We start from the raw sequence: 21,401 nt of genomic DNA on the forward strand, positions 1-21,401 counted from the left end.
TCTCCCCGGTCATAGCCGAAGTCCGAACACCACTAGTATTTTGATTCCGAATACTGCACCGATACTCTCCCCGGTCATATCCGAAGTACGATATACAATTCATGGCCCATAGGGTGACTCACCATACCCAGGACAGTTAAATGCAGTGTCCCTAACTCTATACTAGGTCCACTTAAACCTTTTTCCCCTCTGTACCAATTGTCTCATCAAAAATGGCAGATCTACATTGAAGATAGAGACTATATCAAGATAAATATTAAAAACAAAAATCACTTAGTGCACATAACATTTTATTCTATCACAATAAAATTAGAATGAGTTAGAAAAAGAAACACACACACACACATATATCACACAAACAAAATTTTAAACATCTCTATCTGAGTCTTCTTCCACCTCACTCACATGCAGACAGATAGATGTTTTATCTGAATTAGGGCAGAGCCTTTTTGAAAAGTGTCCAGAGTCTGTGCATAAGTAAGTGGATCTTGGCTCAACACTTTTTTTTCTGTTATTGCCCAGTGCTTTCTAGCAGGTTTCCATCATCTCTGACAGCTGTGTTGCTCGCCACTTTGGTAGAGGCAAATTTGTAAACAGTTTTTTCTCTTGGAGAGAGGATCCTCTGTCCCACTTTGACCCATTCCTTGAAAAGCTGTGTGACAAATGGGAAGAGAGGTCAGTATCCTGACCATTTTTATTTCAGCTGTCCTAACATGAACACAAGACCCACTTTAAATATTTAATCCCATACATTTCTTGGCTAACACAATGAAACAAAACAATTATGGGTCCTTAAATTATGACAATAAATGATAACAGAAACAAATCCATTGCTGATATTAATTGTTGTTCCAATTGGTTTATTGATGCATTAACCTTAGCTCAACAGCTTGTCGCAGGCAATTAAAATGTCTTAAAGAGTCACTTTAGAAATAGCCTGTATACACTTTGTTTACAGGTGATTGATAAATACCATGATCAGTAAATGCAGCAGTATGGAGCACGGCAATAACATTGGATCTCTCCTGGTGGTAAGAGTCTTCCTACTCTTTACATCCTCCTTGGTCCCATTCAGGTCCTGCTCCTCACTGGCCTTGTAGGATTCTAAAGCCCTGTTGCAGGCTCCTAGTGAATGAAAATGACAACACAAATACTATGTCATGAATTCATACTAAATGTATTATTTTAAGGCATCTGAAAAGGATAATGATCACTCAAATACATTAAATTAGGTCCCCAGATGAACGTGATCAGACTTACTTCTAACTTGGCTTGTGCCCCAGTGTGGCTCAGCATCTTAAATGGCCCCCATCACAGCCATGGTCACTTTTTCATTGTGATCAGAACAGAATCTGTGGTGGTGGTGGTGGAGGTAGAAGATACTCATCATTCAGCAAAACATGTTGCAAAAAAAAAACAAAAAAAATCTAACTAACTGTGTTTTGTAATTTTCACAAACAGTGCCAATTCAGAGGGAAAAAGACCAAAAACATTCTTGTCCTCTGGCTAGACCTTCCATTGCAGCTCTGTGAGGCTTCTATATGTATGACGGACCAAGCCCTGTATGGATATAAATACAGTGGTGATCAAATGTGTGCAATGTAGAGGACAGACATAAATACATGCTTGGACATACAATCTAGCCATAGTACATGGATTCTTCGACATGCAATACACAAGTGGTTCTCAACCTGTGGGTTAGGACCCTTCCACTCTATTAGAGTTTTTTTTTTCCCGATTGCTAACAAGTATTGGTTGAAACTGAAGTCACATGTTCAAAACTCTAAACACAGCCTGCATATCCATCAGTCATCTCAGCTCAACAGTTACTCTCATCTCCAAAAGTGTTTCTCACCAACAAAACACTTCATACACGTCTCAAATGAAGCTCATTCAACCACAACACTAACAAATAATCTCATCTAGTCACTCTGAGCTCACTGAACTACTAAATACTAACAACAAAGAGCATTACATTGTCAGGTAAATCAGTATTTTAATACAAAATAAGATCTTTGCACAAAAAAAATACAAAAATTACTGTAAACAAAAAAATAATCTATAGGGTACAGTTATATAAAACTCAAAATACTATAATCAATATATTTCATTTAGCTGATGTGTTTTGAACAAAGTGTGTTAGCATTTTAAAAATGTGCTGTAAACGTTTAGTGTTTTGCAGGTGGTGAACTAATTATAATATTAATAATTAAAACTAGTGAGTGAGAAAAGAGTTGATGAATGTTGTTGACTGTGGTCAGTGAATGTGTTTTGTGTGAAAACAATGAAAAATGAGTCACAGTTTAGTCCACATGGACTGAGAGATTTGCAGACCGTGTTCAGAGTTTTGAACATGTGACTTCAGATTAGACCAATGCTTATTAGCATTGAATAAAACACTAATACACATGAAAAATAGTCACACTGACCAAAAACAAATCTAATATAATAACACTTACCCTCCTTGATCTTAATCGGTCACGTCTGAGCTGAACTCCACAGCTGCGACGAAGATGTGGTTTGTACTGAAAGCAGTAGAAGTTCCCTTGCTACCCTGATTTGCATGTGTATAGCTCACAGCATTTTCATTTACATGTTAAAGCCTCTCCTAGAATTGAGGGGAAAGGTCATGGGGGTCCTCCCCCCAGAAATGTTTTAACAAAAGACATGCAAATTCCTGCATTCTGGTGAATTTTAGCTGCAAGAAAAAGTAAAAAATCTTAATAAAAACGTTGGTACAATAATTTTTTCTGAACTCAGTCACACTTCTGTCACAACCAGTGTTGTTCTAGTTACTGAAAAAACGTAACTAGTTACTGTTACTAGTTACTTCATTCACAAATGAACTCAGTTACTATTTTGATTACTTACCGCAAAAACTAATGAGTTACATGAAAAGGTAACTTTTAAGTTACTTAGAATTAAAGAATGCATTATTTTTTGGGTCATCTGTGTCTGTACAGCTTCATATCAGCGCTGTATCAGAAAATAATCCACTGTTGATCAACTCTGTAGTGGAGGAATAGTTGTTAATGAAGCTGACTTATAATCAGAGGTTTGAATCCCTCCTACTCCTACTGTATTAACATTGCTTTGGATAAAAGCCTCTGATAAATGAAATGTTATTGTATCTAACCCTACAGTTTATAATCATTTACATTAACAGTACTAAACTCTGCTCAGTATTAATCTTTACAAATACCAATCTGACTGAAACACAAAGTATTCTATTCTTTCAATACCAGTTTATTTACCTGAGACCAGCAGAAACTGAAAATGTTACAAGGAATTCTGAAATAAATAACACAAAACAACCTGAATATTATTCAGAATCAAAGATCAAAACTTAAAGTGGCTTCACCTTCATAAAATCAGTTGTGTTTAGCCTTAGAATGTTCCTTTACAGGCATCAAAGAATGGAATGGGCTCCAAGATAATCTAAAGAACAACACAGCTTCTCATGGGCAGTCAAAGATTGACTTTAGCACAACCATGTACGTAAGCAATGAGACTAATCAGATATAACTGAGGCAGATTGAAACTAAAAAGACAGTTTGGAAGAAAAATACACAAAATCTAAATTTTTAACAAATAATTCTAATTTAAATACTAAACTTAATACACATTAAACAACTCACATACAGATACCAAATAAATCAAATAAAGCAGGCACAATAGACCCCTAAATAATAAATAATAATAAATCAATTAATAGATCTTTAACATAATTTGTGTTGCTTTAAATCAGCAGTAAATTTAATCTATAACTAACTACAAGAAATTGATCATTTGATTTGTAAATGTAAAATATCTTCTAATTAAAAGAATACTGTAGATATACACTTTTGAAATCTATGATTTGGCCTTCATAATTTATGTATGTCTTTATCTTTGATTTTGCAGAATGGCAACGATTACATGATGTTTTTGCATTCGGAATTATTTACTCCGATTTAAATCATTCGGAATTAAAGTTGTAATTCCCGAACGAGGTTTTCTTGGAAAACAGGTTTATTCGTCTTTAGATAATTCCGCTTTAGGGCTGGGGGTTGGGAAGGCTCTGACTGGACAGGGGGACAGGGGTTTATCAGGAAAAACATACAACAAACATTTTATTGTCGTCTATGAAACAGAAGACCACACACGAGAATTGTTTTCACCTTTATTTTGATTTAGTTTTGAAGCATCAGCTCAACAATAACACACGGCTTCAGTTTGGACCACGGAGCGGAAGGGAGATATGAACTAATCACTGGTAAAAATCCCAGTAAAACTCTGAAAACAATCACCACGAATAAATATTTGCTCCCTGGTAAAGACAGTAGCTCAAAAAACAGGTAAAATGATAAACTGGTGATATTACAGCCTGAGAATGCAGTACTGGGGCGCATTTACTCCGGGGGGTCCTAGTGCCAGCCGTCCGATGAAGCCTGTTACGTTTACCGAGGTTCGTGTGTGTTTAATAAGTCCGTGTATGTCCGTATGAAAGTCTGCATGCTTATGCCTTTGTCCATCCACTCTTTTCATTATATCCATGTCTTTTAAGGCTCTTATCAAATAATCTAGGCTGGAGTCCGGGCCGTCGCTATCTTGGATTATGTCGTCACCAGCACGTCATCTTCGCAAGTCGCGCATGCGCAAAACAATACAGATTAAAATAAAGCGGCTTTAACCAAGTTAAGTGTTTACAAGAAAGAGGAATTATCTAATTTGGAATTAAAAACGGAATAAACCAGCCACATAATTTGGAATTAACTGTACTTGGCAATTAAAACGATTCTGATTCTGATACGGTTTAGAGGGGAAACACTTTTTCACATCACTGTAGTTCAAAGCATAGATTTCATAGACATCACATCCTGGATGAGCCGTAATTTTCTCCTTAACCAGGATAAAACCAAAGTGATTTTATTTTGTCCAAAACACCTCAGAGATAAATTATCAGAGTAAATAGTGTCTCTGGATGGCATTATTCTGTCACCCAGCACCACAGTAAAAAACTTAGGCGTTGTCTTTGATACTGACTAATCTTTTAATTCTCATATTAAACAAATCACAAAGACAGCCTTCTTCCCCCTCCGTATTATCTCTAAAATCAGGAATGTCTTGGCCCAGAGTGCTGCTGAAAAACAAATACACGCATTTGTTACGTTTTGTTAGATTTTTTTATGTTTATTTGTTTATTATGTTTTCTACATTATTATATGTTTGTGCAGCAGACAGAGAAGTCCATCTGCCTCCAATTTAACTTCCTGAAATGTCTGTGCAGCGCACTGACATCCACATTAAATGAGCAAAATGCTCATTTAAATGGGGCGGTCTGCACCACTGCATGCACGTTAATTATTGCTGCAATCTTAGTGAATTCCTCACAGTAGGTGGGGAAACTGCGTCATCAAAGGATTTAGAGAAGCAACTGTTTTACCACCCTTTAGTTCAGATCTTAGTGAATACGGCCCTCAGTCTGCTGGTCTTCTTGAAGTTTCTAGTGTCTAGAAGTAGAACAGGAGACAGAGCATTCAGTTACCAGGCTCCTCCCCTTTGGAACCAGCTCCCAATCTCAGTACAGGAGGCTGCTACTCTCTCCACCTTTAAAAATAAACTCAAAACCTACTTATTTGCTAAAGCATATATCGTATAATAGCAATAACCTGGTAATTTTGGTCATAATCACCGACCATTACACGTAAATGGACAACACCTCAGACCGTTACATTCAAAACCTACTTATTTACTAAAGCGTACATCGTATAATTGATATAATTTAAAGCAGACATGGTCCCCTCTGTAGTGATCGCTGAGATGCCTACGTGTGCCCAGTACAAGACGAAACCTCATCTGTAGTGGTAGCATTTCAGAGCATGGCATCGATACGAGTATATCGTAGTGTATCATGTTTATCCTGCAGTCTGTGTCTTGCGGCTGAAGCTGGTAGTTCCTGATTAATGGTGCCTTGATGCTGGAGCAGGCAGTTCCTGGTCGATGGTTCATGGTTCAACTAGTCTGGGACACTCAGATGTTCTGCCCTCTATCCTGTTCTGATGGTCCTTCTGTTCACTAACCCCAACCAGTCGAGGCAGATGACTACCACCTCTGAACCTGGTTCTGCTGGAGATTTCTTCCTGTTAAAAAAAATGTGGAGTTTTTTCTTCCCACTGTCGCTAAATGCTTGTTCATGTGGATCTTGTTGGGTTTTCTTACTATGCATTTTATATGGTTAAGCACTTTGAGACGAAAGTTGAACTGAATTGAATATTTGACCAGATATGGGGCATATCAAAAAACTCCGGATATGCATCAGAATAGTCCGTATTCTCGACAGAATCAAAAACCGGATATTTAGGGATTCTGGGTATTTTCACCCTGATGACATTTCCGGAACACATATATGACAAAATCTAAATAATGTGCGCATCCTAACAAAATATACTGTCTTCATGAAGTATATTGGGTCCGTATTTGACCAGATATGGTGCATATCAAAAAAACTCCGGATATGCATCGGAAATGTCCGTATTCTCGACAGAATCAAAAACCGGATATTTAGGGATTCTGGGTGTTTTCACCCTGATGACATTTCCGGAACACATATATGACAAAATCTAAACACTGTTTGTATCCTAATACAATATACTGTCTTCATGAAGAATATTGGGTCCGTATTTGACCAGATATGGGGCATATCAAAAAAAAACTCCGGATATGCATCAGAATAGTCCGTATTCTCAACAGAATCAAAAACCGGATATTTAGGGATTCTGGGTGTTTTCACCCTGAGGACATTTCCGGAACACATATATGACAAAATCTAAATACTGTTAGTATCCTAATACAAAATACTGTCTTCATGAAGAATATTGGGTCCGTATTTGACCAGATATGGGGCATATCAAAAAACTCCGGATATGCATCAGAATAGTCCGTATTCTCGACAGAATCAAAAACCGGATATTTAGGGATTCTGGGTGTTTTCACCCTGATGACATTTCCGGAACACATATATGACAAAATCTAAACACTGTTTGTATCCTAATACAAAATACTGTCTTCATGAAGTATATTGGGTCCGTATTTGACCAGATATGGGGCATATCAAAAAAACTCCGGATATGCATCGGAAATGTCCGTATTCTCGACAGAATCAAAAACCGGATATTTAGGGATTCTGGGTGTTTTCACCCTGAGGACATTTCCGGAACACATATATGACAAAATCTAAATACTGTTAGTATTCTAATACAAAATACTGTCTTCATGAAGAATATTGGGTCCGTATTTGACCAGATATGGGGCATATCAAAAAAACTCCGGATATGCATCGGAAATGTCCGTATTCTCGACAGAATCAAAAACCAGATATTTAGGGATTCTGGGTGTTTTCACCCTGAGGACATTTCCGAAACACATATATGACAAAATCTAAATACTGTTAGTATCCTAATACAAAATACTGTCTTCATAAAGAATATTGGGTCCGTATTTGACCAGATATGGGGCATATCAAAAAAACTCCGGATATGCATCGGAAATGTCCGTATTCTCGACAGAATCAAAAACCGGATATTTAGGGATTCTGGGTGTTTTCACCCTGAGGACATTTCCGGAACACATATATGACAAAATCTAAATACTGTTAGTATCCTAATACAAAATACTGTCTTCATGAAGAATATTGGGTCCGTATTTGACCAGATATGGGGCATATCAAAAAAACTCCGGATATGCATCGGAAATGTCCGTATTCTCGACAGAATCAAAAACCGGATATTTAGGGATTCTGGGTGTTTTCACCCTGAGGACATTTCCGGAACACATATATGACAAAATCTAAATACTGTTAGTATTCTAATACAAAATACTGTCTTCATGAAGAATATTGGGTCCGTATTTGACCAGATATGGGGCATATCAAAAAAACTCCGGATATGCATCGGAAATGTCCGTATTCTCGACAGAATCAAAAACCGGATATTCTCGATTCTTGCTCTTTTTGCGCAGTGTAAGACTCACTATGAACAACGGAAGAAACTAATTCTAAAACAAAAAGAGAAAGAGAAAGTGGATACTGCTAATGACCAACCCTTGCAGAAAGACAACATTCCCCCTTTGGTTTACTGTTGGAGATGTAAAGCCAGTCATGCTCCATATTCATGCCCAAATTATAATCAGTACAAGAAATCAAAGCCCCCCGGACAATCGTACCATCAACAAGCCCACCCTCAACAACCCCAACCGCAACCATCCAATCCTCAACAATTTTATTCGCAGCAACAGCACCCTCAGCCACCCCAGTCTCAGCGACCCCACCATCGTCAAAACTACTCTAATCAAACCTACCCACAGCCATTTCACTACTCAGATCACGAGAACCATTTTTCAGTGAACACTGTGACCCATTCAGAACAATCACTGTCATGCGTCACCTCACCTCTCTTTGTGCAGGGCCCAAAAAAATTCAACATCTCCGGAGGAAGCATGGATACTGCGATTCCACGACAGCTGAAAGTGCCCTTGACTGTAAAGAACTGGACAGGAAAAGCAGTTTTTGATACAGGTTTCACATATACAATACTAAATGAACATGTCTGGAACAATGTCAAAACTACAGATGATAAGCTTGCCCCATGGATTGATGACCCTCTTTACCTTGCTGATGGTTGTTACGGCTGAATTTACGGTTGACCTTATTTGGAGACATGATTTATTGCTCTGGTTGAATGATGGAATCCAGGAGAAGCATTGATGATTTTATATAAAAAATGTTTATTCTAAACTAAGAAAAAAGGTACAAGATGGAACAAAATGAAACAAAATTAGCGTCCGTCCAGGCGGACGTCCGAAGGAAGTGCCGCGCCCTCTAACAGTTTCAGCTTAAGCTTTTTATACAGATAAGAAAAGGTCCCAACAGTGAGAGACAAAAGGGAGGGAGTCAGATGCCCATAGTGGAAATGTTGGAGGATGATGAAGATGTTATGAGAAGGTTTGGCTCCAGTCTTTATCTGTCTTGATAAGTGTGTACGTCAGTGTATGTCTGCATGTGAGCAGAGATTCTGGCCTTGGCAGAGACTGTGCTGCACTGAGTACGCTCTGTACTGTTTAATCATGATTCAGCTGTTCAAAAGTGTAATGAGTAATGGAGTCGTCATGTATTAAAACATGACAAATTGTACACATGAACATACATTTGACGATATGATGATGAATATAATAATTGACCATAACATGAGTGACCAGCAAAACCCCTGCACCCGATTTTGACTGGTTCACAGTGGGCTCTCCAGCCATTGCTTCGGCACTCTGTGGTGAGCTCACTGTATTTGGCCCTCTTTCGCTCATTGGCTTCGTCAATCCGGTCTTCCCAGGAGACCATCAGCTCCAGTAGCACCACTTGCTTGGTTGAATCAGATGTTAACACCATGTCTAGGTGAAGTGAAGTGGTAACGATATTTGCCGGGAACTTGAGTTTCTTTCCCAGGTCAACTTGAAGCTGCAGTCACGAGCAGTGGCGAGGATCCCTCCTGAGGAGCTCGGCTTGTGGTTTGCTTTCTGTCCTGCTCTAATGAAGGTTATTGATTGCTTCGGGGTGACCTGGGATTTGTTGTTTTGTATTGCCACGCAGATGGAATCAGCCAGGGATTTTAAAACTTAGTCATGGCGGCAGCGATACCGTCCCTCCCCTAGAACCTTTGGGCAACAGCTCAGAATGTGCTCTAAGGTGCCCCTCCTCTGGCACAGTTTGCACTCCAGAGTGTCTGCTAGGCCCCAGGTGTGCAGGTTGGTCGGGCTTGGGAGGACATCATATACAGACTGAATGAGACTGAATTTTGTTAGCAGAGGTTCAGCTCTCCAGAGCTCTGCCCAGGTGAGTTTGTGAGATTCCGCATGCTCCCACCTTGTCCACGCCCCTTGCTTGGACATGCTGACCATCTTGCTGTAACGTTATTCCTTGAGCTGGGCACGGATCTCATCTTGGACCAGTTGGAGCTTCTCCTTGCCGTGAGCCCTGTCATAGCTTGGCTTAGGAAAGCTACAAGGCCTGCCCTCCACATTGCCACGGTACCCACCAAGGTCTTGTGCCTTAGCCGTGTCTCCGCTCTGCTTACGGCTGCTTGTGCCTGCCACTTCCTCCCGGTCTTAACAAAAATTCCTGACGAGGCGACCTTGACATCTGCGGAGTTCCCTGTACATCAGTATCTCTCTAGAGCGGGTAACTTTGAATTCTTCCGAGATGCAGCTTGGTGGATTGGCCATAAAAGGCAATGCTGCTCAAGGACCGAGGGAACCACAGCCATTTCCTTAAAAACTTGCTGATGGTCTTCTCTAGTACCTCTACTGTTGTCATTGGTACCTCATAGATTAACAGAGGCCAGAGTATTATAGGAAGGACTCCGTGCTGGTACATCAGGGTACATTGGGATACCTAGACAGTCGTTTCCCCCATGGCCCCAATGGATGCACATTCAGCACAAACTGGGACACACCAACTCTAACGCACATTCCCAAGTCAGTCCACACTGCCACACACATACAAACAAGCAAGTCTTGCAACACCTGCACACATACAAAGAAAGAGACTATGACTCCTACCAATCTCACTTGGCTTATAGGAAAGATGTTTTTTTTGTGGACAGCAACAACAAAAATCAATATTGAATGTATATTTTTCATCTTTTCAATGATAAAATATTGTTAAGAACATCAGGCAAAAAACAGCAGAGTGGAATTAGTTAAAGCTGCTATCCCCAATATTTTTTATTAGATAAAATTGTAATTTGTGGCTCAAAGATCAATGAATTGAACAATGTTTACTCCAAAAGAGTGAGAAGAAAGATTAAAATTGTGGCTTGAAAGTCTGTTTTACAGTTTTTCTCGATTGTTTACACACAAAAACTGGTACTTGAGACACAATGACCTCAACATGTAACTCGTGCACCAACCCCCTGAACCATTTCTGCTAAACTACAAGCACAATTCCTGCTTTACACTCAAATTGCAATTCTAAAACACATTTTTTTCACAACATAACACACAATTCTCTGCATTTGGCACAATTTTCATGACGTCAATCTCTTGTTTCCACAAGGAACACACTAACATTCAAATTCTAAAGTTAAATTGTCCTACTATGCACACTGACTCATCACATGGGTAAACACCTGTCACACAGGTTTACAATTAACAATCAGAGCTTTAGCATAAAAAGGGCAACAGGTGAGCTCTGTTTTGGAGCAATAGATGCCAACATTGGAAACAGAGGGAGAGCCAGAGGAGTGAGAATAAGAGGAGGAGGATGGGGAGGATGAGAATGAGGACAAGGAAGGCCAAGGACTGTAATCTTTTTTTTTTTTACTTGTCGGCACATGCTGTCAAAGGTCAACACTGCAAGAAGTGCAATCTTTTTTTTAGACAGAAATGCATTTTCTTTTTTATTTTTTGTAATTGCAATAAAATAAATTGCATTATTTTATTGCATAATTGGGCTGTAATCTCTGATGAGACCCAAGCCACTTTGGTTGACCATGTGATCAACCATGGTCTAACAATGAGGGAGGCTGGGCAAAGAGTACAGCCAAATTTGAGCAGGTACACAGTAGCATCCATTATCTGGACCTTCCCAAATGAGAATAGGTAAGAAATCTACTCTCAATAGAAAATTGCAGTACTGCATATCAATACAGTACTCAATGAGTACAGTAGTACAGAAATGCCTGTGGACTGTTCTATAAAAATAAGTATGTTTCAAGTATTTGGGAAATGTATTCCTACTTTGCATTCCTACAGAGTTTTTACAGTATTTTACTGGCAGAACTGAAAGATTACCAACACAAGGTGGTCGGGAACGTCTTCTATCTCCTGTACTGGAAACTGAAATAATCAACATGGTCCAAGAAAATAACGCCATAACATTACGGCAAATACCAAAAAAAACAATAGAAAAGAATGACATATTTCAAAATATTGATAGGGTAAACTTATCAACACTGGACCGTGTCTTGCGCAGAAATAATCTGAGGATGAAGCAGGTCTACAGCGTGCCATTTGAACACAATTCAGAGAGTCGAAGAATTGCGATATAACTATGTGCAAGTGAGTCCTATACAATCCCACAATTGATGCATACTCGCACACTGTATAAATTACTGTATACATATTTCAGTATTGTAATCACAATGATTGTGTTTTACAATAGTGACCACTCCCATGTCTATTTCTGATATTGTCATGTGTGTTTCAGAGAGTCCTTGAGCTAGAGGTGGCTGCAGTGGAGCACCATTTCATCTTCATTGATGAGGTTGGATTCAACCTCACAAAAGGACAAAGGAGGGGAAGGAATATGATCGGGCAGCATGGTATTGTTGAAGTCCCTGGCCAGAGCGGAGGGAACATCACAATGTGTGCAGCGATTACGCACCACGGTGTCATGCATCACCATGGTACCCTTGGTCCCTACAACACTGCCCATCTGATCACATTCCTGGACACGCTACACAACACACATTCCACCAGACCAGATTGATGGCCCAGAGCAGCTCAGGTACATTGTAATTTGGGACAACGTAAGTTTCCACCGGGCTGCTCTGGTTCGTAACTGGTTCATTGCCCACCCACGTTTTTTAGTTGTTTATCTCCCTCCATATTCCTAAATCCTAATGAGGAATTTTTTTCTGCCTGTGTTTTACATTGAGCACGTTTGGTTCAACTGGTTCTTATAAATGTCTGTTGATATGATGGTTTGTGTGTGTCATTTGAAAACAAAATACCATTTTGAGAAGTAATAACATTGTTTTGAATGTGAAGTTTAATTTTGCAGAAGAATTGAGAGGTTTTGCCCATTATGTGTGTTTTTGGATTTGTGTGTAGAGTTCTGAGAATATGAGGCATGCTTTCAGAAAATGTGTGTAAACAATCGAGAAAAACTGTAATCTCCACCGTAAACAGGCAGCGCTGTGGGATGTGTAGTCCCAGAAACAGATGCGTATACAATATTTCTAATTCATTCTTAGTGTGATTGATTGTGTTTCTGTCCAGAAAAGGAGGACAGTGATTTGCTTGACACTGTTTTTGTTTTAGTTTGTTAGTGGTATTACAGATGATTTCAAAGTTAAAACACTTACCAGTATATGCATTTGTCTCTGCAACCCCACATCCCACAATGCAATGCGTGAAAATGTGCAGAAATGTAGATTTTACAGTGGGAATGAAAACAAACTGAAAATGTCAAATTTTTACATCTTTTTTGTAAAGCAAATTATTTTTGATTTATTGATCAATGAGGCCCAGATGGATTTATCTGATAAAAAAGTTATCATGTGCATTTCACTGGTTCTGTTTGACTAGTGATACCACACCTCATCACATTGCACCACAATGAAAGATGCAGGTCAGCCCACGAGCTTGATGCTAATCCTTCCAATCAAATATCACAAAGCAAATCAGCTTGCCTAGAAGACAGTAAAGCTTGGTGCATTCACATTTTCTTTTACTCAAGATGGATAATTAGGGCCACGTATAAGCATCTGAACAGAAAAAAAGGATTTTAGCATTTATAAGCCAAAAATAATGGACAAGATCATCTCCATCATCTGTATCTATATTTTATAAATGATAGGCTACCAAATTGGCCAGAGTACTGTCCTATTCAAGTGCGCAACCTTCTTCAACCTTTTAACATGTTTTCATGCGTCTTGTCAGGTCTGACTCCGGCTTTGTGCAGCCTCACTGCAAACCTCAAATGAGGCACAACACAAATACACTCATCTTCATCAGAGCAGTACTGATCAGGGAGTTTTTGAGCTGCAGACAAAGCAAATATAAACCAGGAGACCAGCTCATTCAAACCACCAACCCACCACCCCCCACCCCAGTCTATTTGTAGAACTTCAAGTGCTATCAAACTCATTTAATGCTTGTGCTGTGTCCATGATGAATCTATATTGCAGTCTCTTCTCTCACTCAATCTATTATATGGCACTTCTGTGCAATGCCTCAGACAGCCATGTGAACTTTTCCCAGCTTATCATCTGGAAAAATCTAACTCGTGAAACAATTTTTTTTATTATGGTGCCATAAAAACTCAACGCCTTCAATTGTAGAGAAATATTTTATATCTGCTCTCTGATAGTTGAAGTCTCCCTCAGAAAGAATCATTACCAGAGTAAAAACTTACCAACTCTTTGAGGCTGTCACCTGAGAAGTTAGGGACAATAGGACACTGTGCACCAGTTGATAACAAAAAAAAACATTTCAACAAGAAGAGTAAAAAAACCCTGGATTTATTCTGACTGCTGCAATTGATCAGCCTGTGTGTGTGTGTGTGCGTGTGCGTGTGCGTGCGTGCGTGCGTGCGCCTGTTTGTTTCAGCTTACTAAACCTACTTTGAGAACCTTTTGTATTATTCCTGTAAAATTCTACTTTTCCCACAATCCTTTCCCACAATTCCACATTTCGCAAAATCCTTTGCGTCATTTACATTGTTCAGTCGTGGCGTGATACCTTGATGAAGAGTAGCTGCTCTTCTCGCTGGCCTTACAAAATAATCAATATAAGAGGAGGTGGAATGCCTCAAGAGATGAAGGAGGAATGGAGCATGCCATGTTAGTTAAGGACGTGAAGTTTTGACACAGGTGAAATGCACGTCAGTGTTACATTTATTGTGAAAAATACATGTCGAGCAGTGTTTTGTGTGACACCAGGTATGCAGAGTGGAATCCGCGCAGAGTTTTGCCCCTACCTCAGCGAGGTCTGCTCCATGTATGTTTCGCCCAAGTAGGTTTGGGCCTTTACAGAGTTTGTTTGTTTGATTTTAATTAACCCTGAATGGTTTAAGTTAATGCTGCAGTATGTAAGTGTTTTCAGTGACATTTGGTGAAAAACGATAATCACCTTTGAGCATATTGTAATTCAAAGTGTTCTATGACAACACTGGATCTTCTCTTGGCTCCGTAGTTGAGCTTTAGAAATCAATTAGTGTGATGCTAGATTTTAGCCAATTAGATATCTTATTACTAACAGAATGCTCAATGAGCTGTTTTAAGCGTTACTGTTGGGTACTCTACTGAAGTCAATGCGCATTCATGTACCACGTAGTAAAAGTGTGATCCCGTTTGGTCCCCATCGCTGTGTTAGGCATAACGGTTACACGGCAAAGCAAGTCTAATGGCACAAACATGTTCAGGCAGAAAGGAGTCGACAGAGGTCCGCGCTGACTTAAAAACAGGTAGGGGAGGATGAGCGTGGTTGTTTCTATACAAGTCTCATTATTCTACATACTGCAGCTTTAATGCCCAACTAACATACTTTGAAGATGTTTGTATTGTTTTGGAATTCTGCTATTTTCATTTGTCCAAGTTGTTAACTTAGTTATTTGTCTTTTTTAAAGATACTATTATTGTGCCATAATCCTGTTTTTTGCATTCATCTTGAATTTGTCTGTCTCAGGGCCACAGCTGTTGTAGCCAATTTGTGTCTGACTCATACCATGGTGGTGATTCCCTTGACTGTGGGGAGTGTTGTGTCGTGAGTCTATTGTTTTTGTTATCTTCTTTTTTGTTTGCAGCCCTAATGGGGCTGCAAGTAATATGCATACCTGGCGGTGTTATGAAGCTGGTGGCCAGCACCTGTCCTGAACAGTTCTCTGACAAGGGCTGTTTGAACCATTAGAATCTAACCTGCCAGAAAGACTGCTGACTTCTGCTAGATTTGTCTGGATTGTTGAAGCTACCACCTGCATCCTATGGATGGGTCATTGCGGATATGACAGAGATCCTGCTGCACCCACGTACCAGCCTGGCTGTGTTGAACAGTCCAAAGTCATTAGTTTACCTGTTTTAGATAAGGTGAAGGCCTTTGTCCTGTCGTCATTGGTGGTGAAAGAACAGATCAAAATGGGGGTTTTACTTCAGACGTACAGCTATGTATTTTCAGCCAACCAAGGTGGTTTAGTGTGTACGACCCTCATCTTGCATGACATCCTTCTGCTTGACAGATTCCACTTTCAGAATATGAGGCTGCAAAATCCCACATTGACCAGTTCCTGGAATCACAGGTTATTAGGGAGAGTAGCTGTTTTTTATGCCTCCCCCTTTGTTGCATAGATTATTGCCTTCTAAACCAAAAAACTAGAAAGGATGAATTTCCCCTCCCTCACATTGAAGAGAGCTTGGATGCTCTTTCAGGGGTCTGCTGGATCTTAACCACAACTACAATCTGATCCCTGTATATGAACAGAAAAAGCCAAATACTAATATTTTTGTTTACCCTTTAGGCTCTTTGAGTGGAACTGGAGGCTATTTGGGTTATGCAATAATCCAAGCCCCCAGATTGTGTCCCAACTACACTCTTTTCTGTGCTTCACCAGCTATTATTGGCAGTTTGTGGAGGAATTGGCCAATTTGTGTTGAAAGTGCATCTTGTCTCAGCTCCTGCGTTGGCTTATGCTGACTTTGCACGTAGGACTGCTCGATTATAGAAAAAATAATAATCACGATTATTTTAGTCAAAATTTAAATCAGGATTATTCAAACGATTATTTGTCAACCAAAAAGTTATTTATTTCTTCTGCAAAAATCCCATAAAATATATTCTTTAAACATGAATAAAATCCTTCAAACACTAAAATCAAGTATGTTCACTTTTGCACAAAACAAAACACTTCTTGCACGTGATGTGTGTTTGCTCTAGTTCTTCATCATCAAACCCAAAGTGTTCCCATATACTGTAAGTTTCTCTTGCCATGTTTCAAGACCACTAGCAACAACTTTCCTCGTGTTGGCCTGCAGGCTAGCTTTGGCTTTGAGAGGGGCGGGATGGAGGGGAGGAGCTTGTATGTGCATGGATTAAACAACTCAAAGTTAGTATTAAATAACATGTGTCTGCCAATCTTTATTATTGGTAGATGTAATAAATAGTGGGATTGTTGTATTTAGCAAATAAAACATATGCTAAAAAAAAACAAAACAATATTCTATATTTTTTTAAATAATAGTTTTTTCTCAATTTTGTTATCGGAATTAAATTTCAATTAATTGGGCAGCGCTATTTGCACGTCCATTTATTTTAAAACTGAGAATGGTGTGAGCCTGGTATGCGAGTAGAGGCTTTCAACCCACTGAGCGCAACATGGATAATTACAGCTCCTGGAAATTGGAATTTCTGGCACTCAAGTGGGCCATTATTGAAAAATGTGAAAAGTGTGTTATCTTCCCCAATTTTAGTTTCTGAATTATCTTCACTCCACAAAGCTTGGGACCACCGAACATCGGTGGGCCACTCAATTAGCTACATTTGGCTTTGAAATAAAGTACAGCTCCAGACGTAGCAATAAAAATGCAGATGCCCTTTCTCGGCAGTATCCTCTAGTTTGGCCACCAATGCTGTCCCTGGAACTCTGGTCTCCCCATTCTTTCAGCCATTTCCAAGCCAGGACACAGGGGCTAATGTAATGCACTGCCTGACCTCCATCCTCCCGAGCCACTCTTCAGTCCTTGCAGATGCCTGACTTATTCTTGAAGAAGGTCTTGCCATTTTAGAGACGGTGTAGTCTGCCCACAGAGGCTGAATGTCAAACTCTCTCCAAACCAGGCATAGTGCTATTGCGCCAGTGGAACTGCTTGGTTGAAAACCAGGGGGTCCTCTCTTGTTGGGTTTTTTGCGCATAAAGGGGCAAGCAGGGCCTTTAGTTACTGTTGCCCATCGTTCCTAAGCTCTTAGAGCAGCTGTATCAGGAAATTGGCCATCAAAACATTGACAGAACTACTGAGTTGGTGAGGGAGCGGTGACAAAATGGATCAGTGGGTGTGAGCATTGCGGCATTGTGGCAAAGGACTCTGCACCCATTCACCATAACATTATGGGCCATTTGTTTCTATAAATACCATGAGACAGTGGCCATAGACTTTACGGTACTTGTATCCATTTTGTATGAATAAAAGCATTAATTATCACTGTTCTCTTGCCCATTGTGTGTTATGTGACCCTAAACTTTGGGGATTATCTGTATGTTTGGTAGTACCCTTCAGGTGGTGCTTATATCACCCTTGTAAGACATGCCCTTTTGGTCACACAAACAGAATCTTTAGTCATTGCAACCTAACGCATGAAAAATATGCAGCGGTAAAATAATTTTGGTGAATTATGTACTGCAAGAAGCAATATGAAACTTGAAGATCATTCCTAGAAATAATCTTCTAATACTGTGAGAGTTACAATATCTGCTGTGTAATGGGCTACTAAATGCTCTGGGCAGACTTTGGATTCCAACATTATTGATTATAGGCATCATGAGATGCCAGAGTTAAATGACTAATGAAAAGTGAGAGGATGGAAGTGATGAGTGTGCCACACGGAGGCTGTTTGTCTTTTGGCCAGAGGAACTGCATCAAAACTCACAAATCTTGAAATCGATTGATTCTAGCTGTCTAAAATGACAAGTTTATTACCAGACATTAGACCAGTAGATTAGTTTGTCTACAAAATGACAAAAAACCTTCTTATTCTCGCACACCTCAGTAAACTGCAGAACCTAAAAATGTCAAATATGTAATAATTTTATTAAGAGATCAACACATTTTAAAATCTAAAATTCAAAAAAAGAAGAAAAATGTAATTGCACATTTTTAAGATTAACTTTTTCATATATATATATAAATATTAATATCGCAAGTTGTGAATTGACACAGAATATTTGTGGAATTTAAAGTAGCGATTGGACATTTTAGTCATCCTAAAGTTTTATTTTTCGACTTAAGGTCAAGTGAAGATATAGGCGTACTGACACTTTTATCTCTGTTGACTGGCTGTGAGAAATGCCAACCATCCATCTTCCTTACAGTATATGCTTCTTCTGATGGCCTATCCAAGCTTACTTGAGGTTTGAGGATTGAAAGACCCTAGACTGTCATAAGAAAGACGCAATCGGGAGGAAAGCAGAAGAAATCCCAAGTACAGGTTAAATATGCATATGTGTGGCAAAAAATAAGCAATTAGCATGTGTTGATCACATGATCGTTTTATCAAATTTAAGTAACTTTTTTGTATCCTTTCAAATACATTAACTAAAAAAATCTTCTATATAACATTGTGTTCATGTAAACTGAGATGCATAAGAATTTGAAGATGCAAGATACTGTTTTATTTCTTGATGTTAATTTATTTCATTTTATTTTAAACTGTTTTAAAGTTGCCATTTACATGATTAATATAAATCAAATCAAACATTATTCTATATCATTTTAACTGTATATAATTTAATTCACTGTATTGTCTTCATTGAGAAGGTATTATTTCGGCTCTAGGAGGACTTTAATCCAGGTGAGATGAGGTTAAATGGTTCCTTGTAGAGTCAAGGTTGCAGACCCCTGACCAGGGGAAGAGAGTTAGGAGACCCCTCTATAAGAGCTGGACCCTCTGAATTGAATTCCATGAGGTGAAGCAATGCAGATGCTAAGTTGGTTATGCTACTGTTAAGTTAATTCAAGTACAGCCATTCTGCAAAATAAAAAAAAAACAGAACACATGTAACCTGTTATGCTTTGCTATTATTTAATTTTTTTAGTAGTTGGATGGGAGACCACTGAGAATTCCAGGTGCCACACTGGTATCTGCCACTAATGGCAGCTGTCAACACACACGGAAGTTGATCACAAGAAACAAGGAGCACCAGTAAATTAATTACACCACCTCAGTTTTCTTTAATCACATATTATGTGCATGTTTTACATAACATCCATTTTTTATTTTGATTTATTAATGTATTAATAACGTTTCAATTCACCAGTTCATCATTAATGTGGTTTATTGTTCCTTTTTTGTCCAGGAGTCAAAGTCTGTCTGTGGGTCACTCTGTGTGGTGAGATTAAAACATGGAGCTCTCATCATAGACTATATGAAACTATGACTCATATTTTCCCTTAAATATCCAAATATTTCACAGATATAACAGAACAAGATTTAATTTTAAAACAGAAAAATGTTGCCTATATGTTTTTTTTTAATTTTTCTGTATTTCTGTCTTGGTTTTAAGTCAGTAAAATAAAATAACCACACCGTTTATTTGTTATTTTGATTTGGTTTTAAAATAGAATAACCAAAGAACAAAGGGTACACGGATTCTCATAGATCAGACATAGGTAACTGGCGTTATGCAGCCCCCAAAGTAAATGTACAAAATGACAGAAAAATACACAAAACAGGAGCAAGAATACAATTTAAAAAATACAAAAATACAAAGAATTACAACATTGCAGGAAAATACAGTAAAATACATGATAAAAACAGAAAATACTCCAAAAACACAAAAAACTACTGCAAGAATGAACAAATTGACAACATTAATAGACAAAATTACTTACAAAATTTTTCAAAATTACAAATAATGACAACAAAAGTACATAAAAAGACAAGAAAAACACAAAAAGACAAGCAAAAACACAAAAACAAGTGACCGTAAAACCCACAGTACTAACTGACATGTGATTACAGAATCTCTCCTAGTCCTGGTCATACTGCCCTAAGCAGGCCAGATACCATCGTATACTGATAACGTTTGCCAAGATCTCCTCTCAGAGACTCTGTCATTGTTATGCTTTGCACTATCAGCAGCATTCAAAACCCTGAGAGCACAGAACAACTACAGATTCATTGGGACACACACACATGGAAACCTCTGAATCCCAGACCGGTCTGCCTCTAAAACCCTTTGACCAAATAAACCCTGTGTCCGCATCTGACCAGTAAACCCTACAACTTGACTCCGTTTCATTCCATTCAAAACTACCACAGCAGTTGGGGGCTTGTCCGGGATCTAAATACATCAGATAATGAGGTAAGTGCAGAAGTTTCCATCTTAACATTTCAGATGGAAATCTGTGCCTTGCCTGTTAAATGATTGACTAAATAAAGAACTAAATCTTAATTTGTGGTGGTGAAATAGTGGAAAAATTTGAATTGTTTTTTCTCCAATACAAAAGAGACGTGACTCAATCAAGAATGAGGAGTCCAAATTTCTGATATGATTTGTCTTGTTGCTGGAACATATAGTCTGTATCTTTTACTATAAATCTAAAGTGTAATTTGGGATTTTGCCTTAAAATCCACACAAAATGAGTGACTCCAACATTAGGCAGTGATTATAGAATATGGAAGAGGAGCCTGTGTGGTACGGGTAGAAGACGGCTGCAATGGAGTGCCGCCTAAACAAGGAACTGTAGCGAGACTAGGCTCTAGTGGGATAGGGTCTCTGTCAGAACCATTTGGACTGAGTTGGGAGTTAGATATCTGTAACAGAAGTATCCCCAATGTGGTATTGGGTCTCAGATGAGTCTGAGGTACTGTTACAGGGTGTTTTTCTCCAGCTGGGTTAGTGTGTGAGGCTGAGGTAGTGACTACAGAGGGAGATGTCCAGA

The sequence above is a fragment of the Gouania willdenowi genome, chromosome 3 (assembly GCF_900634775.1).
Source record: "Gouania willdenowi chromosome 3, fGouWil2.1, whole genome shotgun sequence".
Classification (NCBI taxonomy): domain Eukaryota; kingdom Metazoa; phylum Chordata; class Actinopteri; order Blenniiformes; family Gobiesocidae; genus Gouania; species Gouania willdenowi.